Here is an 809-nt window from a genome sequence, read left to right on the forward strand (position 1 = left end):
TCTTCAGAATGGAAGAGAAAAATACAACAAAAAAGGTAAGGACATTAAATGATGCTATAGATATATATGTATATAGATAGATATAGATATGTATACATACATACATGCATACAAGAAATTGATACGGAAAAGGAAAATAAAATCCGTGACAACAAACTCCATAATGTCCCAGTAACCTTACTCATAATAGGTAAAAAAAAGACTGCGCTATGAAATGATACAGAGAGAGAGAGAGAGAGAGAGAGAGAGAGAGAGAGAGAGAGAGAGAGAGAGAGAGAGAGAGAGAGAGAGAGAGAGAGAGAGAGAGAGAGAGAGAGAGAGAGAGAGAGAGAGGGAGGGAGAGAGAGAGAGAGAGAAAGAGAGAGAGAGGAGAGAGGAGAGAGAGAGAGAGAGAGAGAGAGAGAGAGAGAGAGAGAGAGAGAGAGAGAGAGAGAGAGAGAGGGGAGAGAGAGAGAGAGAGAGAGAGAGAGAGAGGAGAGAGAGGGGGGAGAGAGGAGAGAGAGAGAGAGAGAGAGAGAGAGAGGGAGAGAGAGAGAGAGAGAGAGAGAGAGAGAGAGGAGAAGAGAGGGAGAGAGAGAGAGAGGAGAGAGAGAGATGAGAGAGAGAGAAGAGAGAGAGAGAGAGGAGAGAGAGAGTTCAGAGAGAGAGACAACATTGTTGAGAGAGAGAGAGAGGACCTGTCAAGAGTCATCAATAAGCTAGGGCAAAGTATACATAAGATAGAGAGAGAGAGAGAGAGAGGCTTGCAATTTTTAGAGAGAGAAGAAAAGAGAGAAAGAGGAGAGAGAAGAGAGAGAGAGAGAGAGAGA

This window comes from Penaeus japonicus, unplaced genomic scaffold (genome assembly GCF_977035675.1).
Source record: "Penaeus japonicus unplaced genomic scaffold, GWHDUDI00000001_assembly GWHDUDI00000012, whole genome shotgun sequence".
Taxonomy (NCBI): domain Eukaryota; kingdom Metazoa; phylum Arthropoda; class Malacostraca; order Decapoda; family Penaeidae; genus Penaeus; species Penaeus japonicus.